We start from the raw sequence: 20332 nt of genomic DNA, 5'->3' as shown, positions 1-20332 counted from the left end.
TTTTTGCCCCGTATCTTTGAAATGGCTGGATCTGTTCTCGCCAAAAACTAATCAGCACGTTTCTCCATCAGTAGAATCGCATGTTTTTTTGAACCATTCAAATCGGTTGATCCATGCGGCCGAAATCGTGAACGAAAAATTGTATCCAAAAATACATACATGTCAAAAAATGTCCAGAAACCTTTGGAAGGTAAAGATATGCAAAAATTTTCAATTACGATTTTTTTGCGATTTCGTCGCATCGTCGTTGCTATCGGTAGATAAACGGCAATATTTGAAAATCCATAAAAAGTATTTACATCAGTTGTTAGCTATTTTTTGTTGTGAGCACCGTTGTTTAGTTACGAGACTTTAATATAATTTTCAAGTATACACTATTTAATTGTTTTATAAGATGTATAGTTAACGTTAAGTAAGGTTTAAAAGTTTTTAAAGTGCAAAAGAATTAAAAAAATATTAAATCATCATAATTATCTATTTATTGACTTCTCCTGGGATAGTTATAGTAATGGGCCGAAAATCCAAAATGAAAATGTTTGCATTTCTGGACGTTTTGAAGGTTTCTGAACATTTTGGCATGCCTCAGAAAAAAATGAATCTGTCCGCATTTTTTCGTCTACGTTTTCGGGCGCACGGATCAACTGATTTGAATGGTTCAAAAAACATTCGATTTCTATTGATAGGGAAATGTGCTGATTAGTTTTTGGCAAAGGCAGGTCCAGCTGTTACGGAGATACGGAGCGAAGAGTGCAGAAATTACAAATCGAGTTTTTTGAGAGAACGGAGTTTCCGATTTAAATGATCTAAAAAACATTCAATTTGTAATAATTGGGGGTAGAGGTGATTAGTTTTTGGCAAAGGCATGTCCAGCCATTTCAAAGATACAAGCTAAATGTACAAAAAGATGGCAGTTTTTGAGTGAACTAAACTTCCGATTTGAATGATTCAAAAAACTTTCTGCTTGTTTCAATAAAATAATTATTTTTGTAAAAAAAAATGTTCCAATTTTTTTTTCAAAAAATTGTTTTTTGTATATTGAAAATATTTGAGATTTTAATTTTGACTAAAGTTCTAATATACTTTAAACAAATAATTTCAACTTTGCAATTCAGTTTATACAATCTTTTAAATATTATACATTGTTACAGTATTATAATAAACTATTTGAAAGCATTTAATATTTCTCGAACATTTAGTTACGGTACGGGAAGTTCCAACAATTTGCCATAAGGCACGATGCCATATACCACTAGTTACTTTTCAATTCTTTTTACAAACAATTTTATTTAAATTTAAAATATATACTCTTTTTGTCTTTTATTCAGCAAACTGATCAATTAAATCATTTATAACTGGTGCTGGCTTTAGATTTTTTCAAGTTTCTGTATCTATGAAAAATTTCGGAGATTTTTATTAATTTTTTGCTTACGCACATTGAGCCCAAAGCTCCATGTACTTAATATGCGTATTACTTTAATAAACAAACACCATAGTTTATTTAAATATTAGAGAAATTACAATAACGCAATATGTTTTCCTTTAATAATCGCGAATTTTTCGAATCTAGGTCACATTATTTATAATGAGTCATATTAATCTTTAGTAAAATATAACAATTCTCTATATTGTTATTGATACTGTATTAGTTAATAAGAAATCAATATATTAATTTATGAGTCATTTATAAGTGCCTATATTGAGCTGCTGTAAAAGCGAATAATATTAAAAACTATTGTAGATTATTAATTTTTTTTTCAAATTTTTCAAACATGTTAGTTATATTATGCAAATGACTCATATATTATACATTATTGAGCAAAAAATGAATACACATACAAGTTGTATTTCCTATAAGTGCATACTATTATACCAAACATTAATGCATTTCATTATTAAATCACTTGAGTTGGTTTAATCATAAAAGGCACATAATATTTCATTAGAAAATTAATTGGATCGATATACTATTCATTAAATTTATCAAAAAAAAATTAACAAAGTTTACGAAAAAACGGCTCGGTCGATCTTTACCAATCTATTGAAATCACACAATTTCTAACTGAAATCTTTCGAACGGTTTTCGAGTTTTCAAAATCGCAAGCTATGATTAAAATACACATTAAAATAAAACGTTCTCAATTAAAATGTAATTTTGAAACTGCAAGCAATATTTTGAAGCAGTAGCATTGTGCATGAAATTAATTATTACTTAATATATTATTTAATTAACAAATTAATCTTACCTATTTTACACATACTAAAGAAGGTCAATACATAACTTACCAATAAATAAAACTATTAAAATAGAAAAATGCGAATTAGAATTAAACATAACAAAATGAAAACATGTACAGCAAATTGCTGTCAGAAATATCAGCAAATAAACAAATTTATGAGCACAACACAACACTAAATAAAAATTTTCATCTTGAACAAATAAAACCAGACTGAACACTATATGAAGTTCTATGAAACTATTCAATGGGCTCCCGAAAGAAATCTAGATGACCGAAGAGTATTTTAAAAACAAGATAAAAGAATATTATAAAGAATCGAGATAAACAGATTAGTATGGTCAATGTATGAAATAACTAGTGGTGAATGGCATCGTGCCTCAAGGCAATTTGCTGTACATCCTATACAGTAAATTAATTTTTTTTTTTTTGAAATTCTTGAAAAAACATTATTTTTGGAAAAATTCAAATTTTTTTCAACATTTTTGATAATAAAATTCTTTGAAAATTCAGATTTTTTTGATACGATTGCGCCGCATTGCTGTTTTAGAGACAAAATATCGAAGCGCATAAACGCTGCTTGGCGGTCTCTAATGGTTGAATGTTATACCTATATAAATTTTGGTATGGAACCTATAGAAATTTGTTCTTATTATTAAAATTTTCTGTAAAACATCTGATGATTTGTGCATATGTTTAATGGTCATTTTTGACCTCCAAATTGCATTTTTTTAACTTTACTTATTCGACACGTCTCCCCGCCGATAAGAATTGTAGTTTTTGAATCATTCAAATCGGTTGACCCGAGCGCCCGAAATCGTGGCCCGAGAAATTGTATCCAAACATATATTCACACATGTCCATATTTTCTAGGATATTACAAAATGTTCAGAAACCTTTAAAACGTAAAGATATAAGAAAAATTTCATTTTCGATTTTTCGCGATTAGTATCACTAACCATACGCAAATTTAAATTAAAGTATGATTATTGGAATTGTAGTAGATTTTTTCTAGTTTTACACTATCTAATTAAAAAGGGGTGGTTCTATGTGAAATTTTTGAGTTATTTGACAAAAACCAAAAAAATGTCCCGAATTTTCTATTTATTGCTAAAGAATGAAATATCGCACAATAGATCGCAAATTAATTCATTTATTTAAAACCATTCAAGATGAATTAATTATAATTGTGTGTTTTCATAATATTTTTATTAATTTTACCTTAACCATGCGTTTATTATTAGGTAAGTCATAGGTAACTAAAATATTTTGTTTTTTTTTGTAAATAAATTATTATTTGTCAAAAGTTGTGTACAAAATTATATTTATTACTAAATTGAAAATTTTCATTCCAAATTAGGTTTGTATAATCAAAATAATGAAATATTTTTGAAAATTTATAATGGCTCATAACGAAAATAATAATTTGAATATATCTAATAATTTTAAGGTGTAATGGCTTCTGAATTATCTGTGGGCCTTGCCACAATACTTAATATTTTTGGTAATTACATATTTTTGGACAAGAATTGGTCACCTCCATCGACGAAATCGCCATTGACGCCTACTTTGATAGTCCATTTTGCAGTATTTTTGGTATTGTGGAAGACACCACTTTATCCAGTGACATTTCGAAAAGTTTGTAAAATTATAAACGATTATAAAACACAATTTTAGAATTAAAATTGTGATAGCACATATAGGAGAGCAGTGGTTTGTTGTAACAATTGCTTATTAAATTAATATATCTTGAGATGCAATGATTATATTTCTACGAAATTGAAATGGATAGTTGCTATAACTATTTCTCTATCGAATCAAGCAAAAATAATTCCACAACTGTTTAAAAAGTGTTACAACCTACCCTGTGTTTGGGGCTAGTTGAAACATCTACTGACCAAGGCCTCAGGTCGATTTAATGAAAAAGTTTCTGCATGTCTTTGTAATATTGTTTCTCTATTTTTAACAAATAGAAATATTTCAGTTTGTGCTAAATTTGTTTATATTTTATATCATTTTAAAATAAAAAGGTATTTATCATTAGATTGTACATTCAATTTAAGATTGTCATTTAATATTGTATATTTTTAATGGCTTTACTTTTAGGTACATTGGTTGCCAACTTTTTCGGTGGAGTTTGCTGCATCTAAATTCTTCTTGGAATATATATTAGCAGTTTTTTGGTATCCTCTGGAACATATCATTTTCACCAAGTTGCCTTTGATCGTCATATCATTTGCCGAAAATGTTGACCAAAACTGTTGTGTTTTGAATATCACCGAAGAAGATTTGTTTGCCTTCTTCCGTTTATACGACATATCGTGGTATTTAAGTTATGCAGTCGCAATATGTAAATATTTTATTATTATTTTATTTAATTTTTTTAGTATTACAAATCTGCATTTAAAATTCATTGATATATTATTATTTAACTATAATACAAAATAATGAAATAATTATTCATAAGTGTAAAAATTGAACACAATTGCAATATCAAATTGAATTGTAATATTGAATAGATATTGACTTGATCTAAAGGTGACTCGTAATATAAAGTTAAAAATTGATAAAAATTAATAGAAATATGTAAACTCGATATGATATGATACAAAAAGTTAGAATAGTATATTAAATAAAAATGTTGTAATTGGCTAATTGCTTTTAAGCAAAGCCAACTTTTTTAAAAATAATTTTATTGTTAGTATATAATACAAAACATTTAACAGAATTTAATGAATATCCAACTATTTATTAAATTATGTTAGATGTTTTGATAATTCCAAATCTCAATTCTAAAGCACAAGTATTTTTTTCATCAAAATATTGAGTATCCTTATCATAACTTTTGAAAACTCATATAAAAAATATTATGTTAAACACGTAGATAAAATTTTTGTTAATATTATTAGTGCCTTAATCTCATCTCTGTAAAAATATAGCGCTATAGTATATTCATTAGTAAAATTAACGCAGAACGATTAATATGTTTTTCTTCAATAATGGCGATTTCTTCTAATCTAGTTCACATTATTTATAATGAGTCATACTAATTTCCAATGAAATATAACAGTTCTCTATATTGTTAAAACAAAATTCGAAGGTGTGAAATTATTACATTATGATGTAATTTTATAAATCATACCTTCGATACGATAATATATATGTATAAACATATACATACAATTATACATAACATATATACATATATACAGTAGAGCCTCGATTAACTGGACTTATTGTTGTCGATAAGCATTCGAATAATAGAAAATCCGGATAATGGAATGTATGAAGAATAATGTTGTGTATTTATTGAAAATAACAAAAATATGCATAAATATCAACAAAAATATAGTTTATTAAGAACTTAAAACTTTCGTTATGTATGTGAATATATATTTTCTTAGATTACTAACATACAAATAACAAACTCCAGCATTAATCATGCAAAAATTCGAATCGTTTCTTGACAAAAAGCCAAAAATCCTGAACAAATTTTAATAATTCAAACATTTTTCGAAATATATCAGTAACGAATTATGCTTATTAGTTTTTGATAATTGGTCGTTCTTTCGTCATTAAATGTTGAAATTTTGTCTATTTTGTATAAATTTGTTATGCTGAATAGTTCATGGTCTTTATGTAAATTATAACTTATGATGGGCCCACGATAAGTAGTTCAATAATACATTAAAAATTAAATGAAAACAGTGCTTTTGTGATGTGAGTCAAAATTTCACCTTTTATCAATATTTTCAAAAACGACTAACCACATTATAAAAATTTGAAAAGCATTTGATGAAACTCGATAAGTACTTGTTAATTAGTTTTGCGGATGACCTATTTTGTTAAAATTTGCGAGAATATGCAAAAAAGATTGTTCTAGCTCTCAAAAAAATGCTGAAAATTTCAAAACCTTTCAATCTATATTAGGAAATCTGATTAGCCGATTAGTTCTTAGCATAGATCGGCGGAGTTGTTTCTACATAATTAAATGTTAAAAAAATTGATTTGGTAGCGTTTCGAAAGAAAAGCAATGTTTGCGATAATGATTGTGGTCTGAATAAACAAACATACTAAAATATTAGAAGCTTGCCTTGTTGAATTATAAATGATCAATAAAGTTGGAATAATGAAGCACATGTAAACATTTATTGTAAAATGTGCTTTACAAATTAAAATTCAAAAAATTTTGAAAACTGAAAAAATTAGATTTTCAACAAATTTGATATTTTTGACAAAAATTTACTTTTTTGACAAAAATGTTTTTTGTTATATGGAAATGGGTAAGTTTATAAAAGATAATTTCCATCTGTATGAAAATATATTAAAATTTATTCATTACAAAAATACAGAAATGTCATGACATTTTTTTTTTCTTCAAATTCAATGCCAATGCTCAGTTGATTCCCACATACTTCCTAATATGGAAATGGGTAAATTTATAAAAATTATTTCCATCTGTATGAAAATATATAAAATTTATTCATTACAAAAATATAGAAATGTCAAGACATTTTTCTTTTTCTTCAAATTTGATGCGAATGTTCAGTTGATTCCGACAGTTATATGTTTTTTTCAAATTTTTTGAAAATTTTGAATTTTTTCGGACTCTGAAAAAATTCGAAATTTTTGGATCTTCGAAAAATTTAATAACTTCTTCATTTCGTCAATACAAATAAAATGTTTTTTTGAATCTTTCAAATGGGATGTTCTCTCAAAAACTGAATGACAATTTTTGGTGCTTTTTGCCCTGTATCTTCGAAACTGGTTAGAAAAATTTGGACCTGCCTTTGGTTTGAAAATGTGTATCAATAATTATCCATACGGAATTTTTTACCCAAAAGTCATCGTTACGGGAAATTTTTCAAGAAAAACTAGTGGTGCATGGGCATGGCATCGTGCCTAAAGGCAAATTGCTGAAACTTCTCGTACCGAAAATTGAAATTTTTAAAAAAGCTTTATAATTTTTTAAAAACTGAAAAAAATAGATTTTTGAGAATTTTGATATTTTTGAATACAATGACTTGAAAAAAAATTTTTTTCCTATATTTTCAAATTTTTTGAAAATTTTGAACTTTTTCGAATTTTGAAAAATTTTAATTTTTTTTTATTTCTCTAAAACTTAATAGCTTTTTCATTTCGTCAATACAAATAAAATGTTTTTTTTTTAATAATTCAAATCGTAGTCTCTGTTCTCTCAAAAACTGAATTATCATTTATGGCGCTTTTTGTCCTCTATTTTCGAAACTGTTGGACCTGCCTTTGCCAAAAGCTAATCAGCAAATCTCCCCATTAATACGAATCGAATTTTTTTTTAATTATTCGATACGGTTGCTCCGTGTTTCCGAAATCGCCGAAAAAAATTTGTATCTGCACACCTAGATCAATTTTTTCTAAGGTATGCCAAAATGTTCAGAAACCTTTGAAACGTAAAGATATGCAAAAAAATATATTTTCGATTATTTTCGATTACTATAACTTATCCTACGGGAAATTTAAAATGATTGTTGTACGACAACTGATTAAGGAAATATTCCACGGCTCTTTGTTACGACATTGGCAACCTAATATGTCCATGTTGACGGTTACACCCATTGTCTTCCGTTGCATGTTATTGAAAGGGATCAGTATCATTCGTATCAATATCAAGCCTCGGCTATTATCATTATTGTCCGATTATCAGAACAAGGCATCGCGTGATTTGAATTACCAAAACACACACGAAAGAGATCAACTTGCAAACATTATCACTTCGCCGAAACAATGTTTGTTTAGATAAACGCTGACAATAATATGATATTGAAGAATTCATATGTTCTTTCGGGCTTTCTCTGCTGCAGTCATAATATCGTATTATATTCACGGAATCGTTTAAATAAAACGGTATGATAATTTTACAGTCAAGGAAAAAAGTTTGCCACTGAATTAACAATATTTTTTCTAACTTTCTATACAGAAGTCATAATAATTACTTACAGATTTTGTTATATGAAAAATAAGTAGTTGTATTTAATAAAAAATTACTAGTGCATAGCCTTGGAAAATTTGCAGGAACTTCTTGAACCAAAAAAAAAAAAATTTTAAGTTTTAAATATTTTGAAAACTTTGAAACAATTAGATTTTTGAGAAATTTGAAAAAAAGATGTTTTAAAAATTATTTTTTTACATTTTGAAAATTTTAAACTTTTTTCAAAGCAATAGCGCTGCCATATAGACCAGCAGTCGGAAAACTTTTTTAATCATTACCCTAAAATATTTTTGTCTAAGTTGATATTATCCCCATGACAAAAAAAATTACCCCCATACTGGAAAATACAGTAAATTTCATAATTATAAATGATTAATACATAATTTTTAATACATAATCTTTACCCTAAATATTACCCCTATACTATAGACAAAATATCAAAGCGCATAAGCGCCGCGTCGCAGTCTACCGTAAAATATTGGTACTGAACCCAAAGCTTGTACTTATTATTAAAATCTCTAAAATATCTGATAATTTGATGTGCCTATGTCCAATGATCATTTTTACTATTTTCATTGGATCTCCGAAACCCTAGACCTGCCTGCCCATAAATTTAATCAGTTTTTTTGAATCATTAAAAAAAGACGCTTTGTTATCTCAATATAAATTACCATTTTTGGCACTTTCTGCCCCGTATTTTCGAAACGGCTGAACCTGCCTTTGCCAAAAATTAATCAGCACGTCTCCCCATCAATACGAATCGAACGGTTTTGAATTATTCAAATCTGCTAATCTGTGTTCACGAAATCGTCGACCAAGAATGTATCTGCACATACATATGCACACACACATATACATAATTACTAAGATATACCAAAATGTTCAGAAACCTTTGAAACGTCAAGATATATAGAAATTTTCATTTTCGAAATTTTTGCCATTACTATAACTTAGCCTATGGGATTTTAACAAATCACGTAAAGAACAATAAATATGAATAATAAATTGTATAATTCATTATTCATTAACTTCCTGAGGAAGAACTTTCGCCTAAAAAATCCAATTTACTATTTTTATGTTTTCTCGGAATCGTTTGATATCAAATTTGGTGAACTATGTGTGTATTCGTGAGCTAAACTTCGCTCTTTCGTCGACGTATTCTAAGAAACGGCTGAACCGATTTCAATTTTTTTTAAATTGACTATCTAATCTAACTCAATAAGTACTTGCGTTAATAAGTTTTGGACGGCGATTCAACAAGCAGTTTCTTTATGACTCGCAGAAATTGATTTTTTTCGAAACACGTTTAAACCATTTAATAAATATTTGAAAAAAGTGTTAATGTAGACATGTATTATTTCTAATAATACGATTAATTATTACTGATTTCTCAATTTAAGTATAAAATATTTGTTCATAATAGAATATGAAGCAGGAAAGTATGCACATTCTGACCAACTTTTAACCGTTGCCAATAAAGACATTATAATAATAAAATATTTCATAATTATGTATTATGAATTGTTACGAATTATTTAAAATAATCAGCTCAAATAATTTGAAACAAAATTTTAAGCTTCATGAAAACTGTACGATTTTACACATCTGAAAAGAATTTTTATTAAGTGCTTCTTAAATGTTTACAATAAACAAATACATTAATCATTTGCAAGGTATATTTGTGTGTAGTTCATTAAACGTGATAAATCAAACTCCATTGCAAATCAAATTAAAAAACAATAATAATTTGCACGTTAACACGTTAACAAGTAAACATCTAGATTATGGCGCATGAAACAATACATATTAGTCATTGAAAATAGTGTTTATTTTTATTAGGAAAGAATTATTATTCAATACCTTTTAAATACATACAACAAATATATATTATTTATGCAAAAAATAAACTAACTTATTTTTGCTCTTCCTCAATTGTTTTTATAATTAAAATATAAGTAATCCTGGTAATTTCTGTTTATTATCATTTATTTATAACTTCCCGAAAAATTTGTTTTCAAATCCGCTTTGGTAATTTTATGTATTTTCGATGATAGAATATCTCTACTCATAATAATTGTTGAATTACTATACAATTGGGCATCATCCTTAATAAAAACGGTATTTGAAATTTTGTTAAAATCACACGTAACATAACAAAATGAATAAAATTAAATAAATGAATAAAAGCATAAAATGAATATAACTTTGAAACTTAACTAACCAAGAAGTTTTCGAAAATTATTAAACAAATAATGATTTTTTTTTAAATTTTTGTGCGGTGTTTGGAGAACACTTCACTTTTGTACCAGTCGATTTTGCAATTTTCTTATATTTTAGTGCCAATTTAATTTGATCTGTGAATAATTTAGTTATTACCATAATACAATTAAACTAAATTTAGAAAAAGTATGTGTGTGTATGTTCGTGAGTCATTTTTTAATCTTTTCTCAAAAACGGCTGGACAGATTTCAAAAATTTAAAAGCTATTCGATGAAACTCGACAAGCACTCGCATTGGTTAGTTTTTGAGATATTTGGCAGATTTATTTGTTTAAAATTAGCAGAAAGATGCAATATTTTTAGTCCACGTTTTAGCCAAAAATTCCGAATCAATTTTGAAAATTCAAAAACTATTCGAATATTATAGTGCTAATTAGCCTTTCGATTGTTAAAATAAAAGTGAAATCCTAATGAATCCTTGTATAGAGCATAAAGATCCTACTTCATACTAAAATAGAGGCCTACAATAGCTGGTTTAATGATAAAAATCAATTAAAGTTTAGATTAATCGACGGTTTTTTCCAAAGATTCTCCGTTTATGATTTAGTATAAACGAACTCGTCTTCGTTTTTCAATTTGAAAAAATGAACAAAATTGAATAATCTGATGTAATTGTTTCTTACATTATGATGCTCTACAGCAGTTCGATATACTACTAGTACTAATATAAGTTACTCATAAATTAATATATTATTGACTGAGTCGTGTATTTTTAAGCAATTAAAGCAAAGTACCACTTACAACCAGATTTATTATTATGTTATTATAAGTGTTTGCCGTCCACTAAGTACAGTCGTAAATTAGAGATGAATAAATAAAAGTTCGTTTCTACGAAGAGATCATATTACCAAAAACAGTATGTTGTATTAAATTTGGACCCGCCTTAAACGTATTAATGTAACTGTATATGCATATGTATATTGTATATATATATATATATTACAGGTTGCGTTCTGGTGGCATTGCATGCGACGAAATTATTCAATGTGGGATTCCTAAGTGGCAATGGCGTGGAATTGTTATCGCGTCCCGCCTCCAAGAAACCGTATATTAGTCTAAGAATCAAGAAAAAATCACGAGGACATTATCGATTATTTGTCTAACAAAATTGAATGAGTATAATTTGATGGATTGTTTGTTACTCTTGTATTTTACTAGATTTTGAGTACCATTTTATTGTTTTGATACATAATTCAATAAAAATATTGACAAAAGGTTTGAAGAAAAAATAATAAGGCTTATAATTTATTATAATTATTATTACAAGTGCTTATGGTAAATAATTTATATGCATATAAATATAGGGTTGGGAGGGACACAAAGATCCAATTTGACTTTAATTGTAATTGTAATTATCTACATCAACTGTAATGAACTATACAGCTTATAACACGTTTCAAACAAATAACTATAAAACTATGTTCAGTAAAATTCTCAGTTAATTCCTAATTATTGAAATGTGTTTTTTACTATTTTTCTTCAATTTGTCATCTATTCCTTTTTACCCCGTGAGCGGAATAAAATGATTCAGCCATTTATTTTAAAGGGATTATACAAAATAAAAGTTATCTTATACAATCAATGCAAAATATAACTTTTATGAGCGCATTTTTCACGAAATTAACACTGTATATAATTTGGATCTGATATTTCGTCAGAAATATTCATCAGAAGTGTTAGAATAATTGTCCAGTCATTTAAGCTTAAGTTAGGTAAGAATATCGGAATTCGAGATACCCAGCTGTAAGTCTATAAATACTTGTATACCTAAAAGTTGTCTCAAAACCTATATATGGTAGGGTGTACGCAACATGTGTGGGTTTTGAGACAACTTTTAGGTTGCAATATACAAGTATTTATACAGACTTACAGCTGGGTATCTCGAATTCCGAGGTGAACTTACTACAATGACTGGACTATAACTATTTATTCAATTTATTTCTTGTAAAATAGCTTTTTTTAGCTTTACTTTTTATTTACTATTTTTTATTGTTTATGCTTTTACCAGGGTAAGGGTTCAGTGGGTCCTTTTTATCCCACCCACGTGTAAGCTTTTATGAAGAAACTATTGAATCTAACTTAAAACTTAAAAACCTCCCTCCCAAATAAATTTATAACATAGTTGACCAAAAATAAGGTGCGCTATATAATCATATACAATTTACTAAAATAAAATTGTAAAGTTAACTTAAAATGTATATGACATACAAAGTCAAAAAATAAACAATAAAAAAAGAACTAGTGGGGTATGGCATTGTGCCTTAAGGCAAATTGCTGGAACTTCCCGTTCCATAATGAAATATTCGAAGAATGTAAATGTTTTAAAACACATAAATATTATAGTATTTCATGATTTGTATTTCATAGACAAAGTATAAGATCTTATAAATTGAACGATGATATTCATATAAGTTTATATGAAAAGTGGATAAACAAAATTTAATCAAGCGGAGTTAAAATGAAGGACCTTATCTTAAAAATTATATAAACTGAATTCTAAAGTTAAATTTGATTTTGATTTTTCGTTTACAATAACTTACTCTACGGAAAGTTAATTAATACATCATTCAAAACAATTGAATAAAGTATACTTGAAAATTATATTAAAGTCTCGTAAACTAAACAACAGTGCTCACAACCAAAAAAACTAACAACGAAAGACTACTTTTGTTATGGATTTTTAAACATTGCCATTTATCTTTCAATAGCAACGTCGTAAGAATCAAGGCATCTTTTTCCCTCTACTTTCAAAATAATGTTAAAAATTTCGTAACTTTACTAGTTTTTGAGATATCGGTGGCGGACCTGTTTACCTGTAGACCTTTAACCTGCTCTACCCTATATGTAGCATGTCATGTACATATTAAGTCAGACCTTTGTTCCAACCTTTTTGCACCGCGCCCCTCTGCTCTATTAAAAAAAAATTGTTGCGCCCCCGCCTCCCTTAATTTTTTCAACAGTTTAATTTTATAAATACTTAACTGATATAATCAGACTTCAAATTAATATGCAATATTAGGTATAATATGCATAAAAACCAATTATTTTTTGATTATTCTTTAATGTCGTTTGAAAAATGTTGGGTTAGTTTGGATAATAGTATTGTGGCAAAATCCCCCGGAGAGGGTGCGCCCTACAAATTGGAAACCGCTGTATTAAGTGTTTCTTCTACATGACGTCGTCGAAGATAAAATAGAAAGACTTAGAAGAAGAAGAATGCAGATGGTTGATGACTTACTCAAGAAAAAAAATGCTGGGAACTGGGAAAGCTAGGCATAAAACCAGGAAGCTGAAGTATGGAAAGGGAACTGCATAAAAGTGTATAAAATAAGGGGAAGGGAAAGGAAAGTTTTGATTTGTGGTGCTTTCACATCATGGACTTGGCTTCGGACAGACTGCTACTTATCATTATTATTATGTGAAGCTCTGAAAATACCAAGAATCACTGGTGGAAAATTAGAATTTTGGTAAAAACTGTATATATTCTCGAATTGCACGAAATTACGAGGTCGGAAATTTTCAATATAGGTTGAAACAAACAATCCTCAACAAATTTCTATTAACCATATTCTCATAATCAGTAGTGTCAGCAAGATGAAATTTATATGGATATTTATATTTATATGAAATTTATATGGATATTTATATTTATATGAAATTTATATGGATTAAAATTTGAATCATTTTCTGAGCATTCAGCAATACTCTAAAAAGCTTGCCATAAATCAATTATCAAAAACTGGCAAACCTTTTTTCTATTGCACTTTTAAATAAATGGATTGCAATTCACTTCGAAAACTATTTATGGAAAAAACTAACATCTATTTGGATTGCAGCCAGAAGATAAACAAATTGATTTACGTTTCGTATCGAAATATATTATAGATTTGTTATTAAAAAATATATTAAAAAATTCAGCTAATTCTTAATTCCAGCAAACGGAAGCACATGTAAATAATATTGGAATTCGCATCCGCAGAAAAATGAAAAAAAAAAATACAACAAAGTGATGCGTTCTATAGTAAAATTATAAATAAAGAATGAAATTCGGAAATTGGCAAAAAATAAATATTCAATCTAATAACTTAAAAATTATTATGTAATAAAAAATTATTATAATTTTGCAAGTGGTTACTCAAATCACGTTCTGAACTAGGGAATGCAAAACCGATAAAAAATTTCAATACCGATATTTCGTTTTTTTTTAAACCCGTAAAATATCGGTAGTTTTATTATCTTACAATTAGACTAATGTCAACAAAATTGATAAATACTTGTACAAATATAAAAATTATATATACAATTACAACTATATACAACTAAACAATAAAAAAACAATAAGTTTATTTTTTTAATAATAATTTAATAAAATTATATCCAAATTAATTATCTCATCATCAGTATCGAGAGTACTTTCACTAAATCAAACGTATGTGTAAGAAAGACCAACTAGTTGGTTTTGTATTTAGCCTTGAGGCAAGTTACATGAACTTCCCGATATGTGTAAATAATCGACTTAATCAAAAAAAAAAGCGTAAATAATATACTTCATCAATCCTCCTTAAAAAAAAACGATAATAATTTTAGCAAACTTTGACGAATTTGCAAAATTAAACTACTTGTCGTAAGGCCGTAATATTACAGTAAGTTCTATAAGACCATGATGTATATCGCCAAAAAAAGTTCCATAAAAATCGGCTTAAATTTTTTTTCAACAGTTAATTACAAGATAACGGCTCGGTAGATTTTTACCTAAAATTAATCAGTACCATTCCCAACTAATATCTTTCGAACAGTTTTTGATTTTTTAAAATCGGTTCGGTAGGATGAGCTTAAATGTCGACGAAAATTTAACACTTTTTTTCAACAGTTAATTACAAGAAAACGGCTCGGTAGATTTTCACCTAAAATTAATCAGTATCATTCCCAACTAATATCTTTCGAACAGTTTTTGATTTTTAAAATCGGTTCGGTAGGATGAGCTTAAATGTCGACGAAAATTTAACACTTTTTTTCAACAGTTAATTACAAGAAAACGGCTCGGTAGATTTTCACCTAAAATTAATCAGTATCATTCCCAACTAATATCTTTCGAACAGGTTTTGATTTTTTAAAATCGGTTCGGTAGGATGAGCTTAAATGTCGACGAAAATTTAACACTTTTTTTCAACAGTTAATTACAAGAAAACGGCTCGGTAGATTTTCACCTAAAATTAATCAGTATCATTCCCAACTAATATCTTTCGAACAGTTTTTGATTTTTTAAAATCGGTTCGGTAGGATGAGCTTAAATGTCGACGAAAATTTAACACTTTTTTTCAACAATTAATTACAAGAAAACGGCTCGGTAGATTTTCACCTAAAATTAATCAGTGCCATTCCCAACTAATATCTTTCGAACAGTTTTTGATTTTTTAAAATCGGTTCGGTAGGATGAGCTTAAATGTGGACGAAAAGTTTAACACTTTTTTTTCGAATTACAAAGAAACGGCTTGTCAGATCGTTGCACAAAACTGATAAACGATAGTCCTCACCGAAATACATCAAATGGCTTTTAAATTTCTAAAATCGGTTCAGGCGTTTTTGAGAAAACGTCGATCAAAAGTCTAATTTTGACAAATGCCAAAAAGACCATACTGATTTTTGCAAACTTTGACGAATTTTTAAAGCTGAACCAGTTGTCGTAGGGCCGTAATATTTTAGTATGATCTAGCTAGAAGACTATGGTATCTGTCATCAAAAAAATAATCATAAAAATCGTCGAAATTTTTTTTTTTAAACTTTATTACAAGAAAACGGCCCGGCCGATCTCTACCAAAAACTAATCAGCACGATTCCCAACCAATATCTTTCGAACGGTTTTTGAATTTTCAAAATCGATTCAGAATTGCGGGCTAAAATGTAGACGAAAAATTTTTCACTTTTCTGCCATTTATAAAGAAACGGCTTGGCCGATCGTCGCATAAAACTGACAAACAATAGTTCTCGTCGAGATACATCGAATGGCTTTTAAATTTTTGAAATCGACCCAGCCGTTTTCGAGAAAACGTCGATTTACGGCAAAAAATCTGTTCACATACACACACACACACACACATACTTCTTCCAAATTTGGTCTCATTCGATTCAGAATGGCTTGAAACGTCGAGAAAACATAAAATTAGCGAATCGGATTTTTTGATGAAAACATAAACTTCTCCTTCGGGAAGTTAAAAATTCATTAAAGATCATATTACATTATTATAAATTATAATAATGTAATATGATCTTATTATAATTTATAATAATTTCTATTATCTTTATTCGATGTCTTAAATCAGCATAATTACCAATAGTTTAAAGACTTTAAAACAGTATAATTTTTCTATACTTTTTTATGATCCGATGCTTTATCAAGATAAATAATAGCATACTATAATTGTTGAGTATTTTTATTTAAAACAATATAATGGTCATAGATTATTTCCAAATTGCGATACGTTTTACGTAAAATAATATTTTATAATTGTAATAAAAAGCAAAAATATTTAGTAATTATTATGATTAATATATTAATCATAATAATTACTGAATATTTTTGCTTTTTATTACAATTATAAAATATTATACATATATGTATAAATGATTATACAATATGTATGTATATTCTATTTATTGTAACACGATATGAAGCCCTTTGGAGAGCAATAAATATTCAGTTTAATGACGAGTTGAGATAATATATTGAGATTTGTTTATACTATAGAACAACTTAAAGATATATCTGTTTATGCTATTATGAATTTTAACGATAAAGTTGTTCCGAGAAATTTAAACTCGAGTGCAATATGTATCAACTGTAAAAATACCGAAAATACCGGTAATAATAAAAATAAAGCCGAAAATTCTTAGCTATGGGCAGGGCCGTGTCTGGCCAGCGTTCATTGCGTGCCTTGCACAAAGGCGGCCCCCTTTTTGGCCGGCAGAGAAGCGGCCAAATAGAAAAAAGAACGAATTAAAAGGCGGTCGCAATAAAATGCGGTCGTATTTAAAGTCTACTGAATAAAACGAGGCGAAACGAAAATTAAAAAAACGCTGAATTAAATTGTGGGCTTGCTGGAAGCACGCCGAATTAATCGGCAGCCATATTGAATTATCGCTGAACTATCACTTCACTCAATAGTCCCTAGGATAACTAAGAAAAACAAAATTATTTTTTTATATTTAACTAGCTGACCCGGCAAACGTTGTTTTGCTAAGTTAGGTATGTTCTAAACAATTTCTAAATAATCAAAAATATTAATACTTTAAGTGTATAAGAATGTGTTGTTCGAATGCTATATACAATGAGATGTTATAAAAACAATAAGCCCCATTAGTTTGACTATATCTTCTCAATACAATCCAACTGGAAGTTTTATACACTTTCTTTGGAAAACATGGTATATTCCAATCTAAGTCTTTTTTGTTCTTTTGACTTATTCATTACGTTTCAAGTTTTTCAGATTCTTTTTGGATTCTAGATTTTGTGTATAATTGTAAATAATACTACTGAGCTTATACAAAATTTTCAAATTTCTGCGATGAGGGATAGAAAATGAATTAATTATTTCTTCTTTGTCCTGCTTTTTGAAAAATTTCAAGTAACATTCGATGAATTAAAGTAAATTTAATAAAAAGTGTATAGGTAGAGCAGGGCGAGGCACAATGATCCAATTTGACTTTGAGCAAATAAAAACTATATTGTGAAAACCATAACAATTATATCACATCAAATAACACATATCAAACGAACGATTATCTGACTACGTTCATGTGCTGCTTTTTTGATGTCTTTCAAAAATTTGTTATATAGTCCTTTTTACCCTATAGGCGTAACTTGAAACGGGCAGGTGGCAAAAAGGTTTAAAGCCTTATTATAATTTTAAATTACCGTTTATCTCCCCCATTTCAAAGATTATCGTTTTCAAATCAAGTTTGAAAGCTGGCTATACATCTTTTTTCCTCTACTTTCAAATATTGTTGTTAAACAATGCTTAACTTTACTGATTTTTGGCACATCGGTGGTGGACCTTTTTAATCCCGGACCTTCATATATTACTATCTATTCTGCGATAAATTCTGGGAAATTATAACTGGAAAAATGTTATTCGACAAAATGTTCATTTGATCGCTACCAAATTTAGGTTCTGAGTTTAAATAAGATAAATAAAAAATAATATAACCTAGAAAATGTTTTATAAATACCAATGAGTATATAATTATACAAATGAGATCTTTCAGAGCACCGTGTTTGAGAAAAATATGCCAAAAAGTGCATTTTCATATTAACATATCAAAAAAGTTTATATTTTGAGTCTCTAGTAAAACTTGCGGCCCATTTACTAACGTTTTTGTATATAAATAAAACTGCAAACAAAACTACTTACTACAAATTTATCATAAATAAATAGTATTCGCGTAAAACATCCTATTAAACGTAATTGAACATCATCTGTCAAAAGCGTTTGACATTTCACGAAATTGCCACCGTCCATTGTTTTATTTAAATTACGCTCCTACAAAAATTTTCAAATTAAAAATGTAAAGTTTCTACGCAGATTTGAAATAATTTCTCATCTTTTGGACTTTCTCTGAATTGGCACAAATTTTTCAAGACTAAGACTGGCCAAATCGATTCAGCCGTTTTCGAGTTTTATTCGGACATTTGAAAGAGAGCTCCATTTTTATATATAAAATATAGTTTTTTTTGACGACGCTATACCGATTATAATAAACTTAAAACTTTTTGAAACCATTTTTGTAGTACGATTTGTACTTTGCTATCATCTCATCATTTGGCAAAAATTTCTTCACAGCGAGCATCATTTTGAGATCTGAGAACAGGATATGTTCGCTGGGGAAGCAATGTTCGTTAGTAGGGAAGCAATTCGGAGCCCAATTAATGTTTTTTCCACTGTTTTCACTGATTTGTGACTTGATGCTGATGGAGCATCAAGTCACAAAGAGCAGCACTGTTTTTCTTCTTCAAATGTGGCCATTTATCCGATTATGATCTTCCAATGCTACAATAACGTTATTTAATAATCACTGTTAATGTTCTAGCCTTTCTTACAATAGTTTATGAAGATCATTCTCTGCAAATCCTAAAAAACTGACGCCATAACCTTGCCTGTTGGTCGTTTGCATTTTTTCCCCTCATCGTGTCTAGTCCTCTCGAATAACTATCTATTCGACTCCGGAGTGTAGTGGTGAAACCATTGATAACATATTGATGCAAAAACTCAATTTTATTTCGATTAAAGAGCTCCAAATACTCTTACAAATCATCAACTCCTTATGCTTTTGTACAAATGTGAGTTCGCGCGGCAACCATTTAGCACAAAGGTTTTTCCTATTCAAATATTCGTGAACGATATGTCCAACATGTTCTATTGATATCTTTAGGGTGTCAGTTAACTTAGGCAATTTTACTTTTTTACCAAAACGTTTCGGTCGACTTTTTTATATTTTCCGATGTAACCACCTCAATTGGCCTTCCAGAACGTTGAGCACCGCCAGTGTTTGTATGGCCACAATTAAAATCAATCTTATCGAATTTCATCGATTTTTAAAATCGGCCAACCGTTGAGTTTCTTCTGATAAGCGACTTTATTAAAAAGTATCATTAATAATTTAAAAAAACTCTTGCTGGTCAAATAATAATAATCAAAAAATTATATTGTTCTATGCGACGTAAATATTTTTTTTAAATTTAAGTATGAATTATTTGAAAACTAACAATAAGAGCAATGTAAAAACTGATCTTCACTATATACGGACAATAAAATTTTATTTGTCAACAAGTGATATTTAAATTTTGCACATGCATT

Source organism: Ctenocephalides felis, unplaced genomic scaffold (assembly GCF_003426905.1).
Source record: "Ctenocephalides felis isolate EL2017-DRISC unplaced genomic scaffold, ASM342690v1 CF-g0.4_SCAFFOLD_01170, whole genome shotgun sequence".
NCBI classification, from domain to species: domain Eukaryota; kingdom Metazoa; phylum Arthropoda; class Insecta; order Siphonaptera; family Pulicidae; genus Ctenocephalides; species Ctenocephalides felis.
This window is presented reverse-complemented; position numbering follows the sequence as displayed.